The 771-nt window shown below is 46.0% G+C and overlaps 1 protein-coding gene across 1 annotated transcript in view; it reads right to left on the reverse strand.

The window, feature by feature from the left end:
- PHYHIPL (phytanoyl-CoA 2-hydroxylase interacting protein-like) overlaps positions 1-771 on the reverse strand; it is a 12,250-nt gene that overhangs the window by 3,436 nt on the left and 8,043 nt on the right. The gene's annotated exons all lie outside the window — the stretch shown is intronic.

Genomic DNA, 771 nt, shown 5'->3' on the forward strand with positions numbered 1-771 from the left:
TTTGCGGGGCTCCCAGCGAGGTAAGCAGCAGCGTGACAGGAACAGTACTTACAGGCTCACACTTCAGACCCTGCGTTTAGGGGCTGCCGCTGTAGCACCGTGACAGTTGCTTGCTCTGCCACGGCTACTAGAGCTACTCTGTAAGCAACTCCAAGCTTGTTTACTAGTTATGACAGCACAGAGGCATTGTACAATGAGGAATTTTTCCTAAAATAAGCACGTGGTTAGGGTTTTCACATAACATCCAGAAGGGTGCATTGTTTAAGGATTACCCCTGGTGACCATATCAGTGCATATGTGGTCAGAAAAGGTGACCACCAGGCAGTTACAGGTATTCTAGTTTCATAGGGACCTAGCAAAACACAGCTCTTGGTCTCTTCAGCTCACTAATGGAAGGGAAAACAAACTAGTCTCTGTCTTCTTTCTTGCTCTGATACAAATAACAGGAGGGAGGGAGGAGAAAAGACACAGTGCAATCAGTTAGAGTCATAGTCTGAGCAAGACCTAAACCACAGCTATAAATGCACCTCAGTGGCAATTTTCCAAAGCTCTATGAACCCAAAGGCAGGTGCACTATGATCACACAGCTGCTAACAAAGCCAGGTGAGAATCAGAACCACCACAGTCATTTCCCTTCTGTAGTATCTAGTCCAGGATGCCAGCAGAGGTCCATGGTCCTCAAAAGAGTCTCAACAACTGCAATTCATTCTCTGTCTCCACTGAGTTTTGCAGCTTTGTCACTATGTGCAATAATTCCTCCAAATCACAGAA

This window comes from Merops nubicus, unplaced genomic scaffold (assembly GCF_000691845.1).
Source record: "Merops nubicus isolate BGI_N331 unplaced genomic scaffold, ASM69184v1 scaffold1635, whole genome shotgun sequence".
NCBI lineage: Eukaryota > Metazoa > Chordata > Aves > Coraciiformes > Meropidae > Merops > Merops nubicus.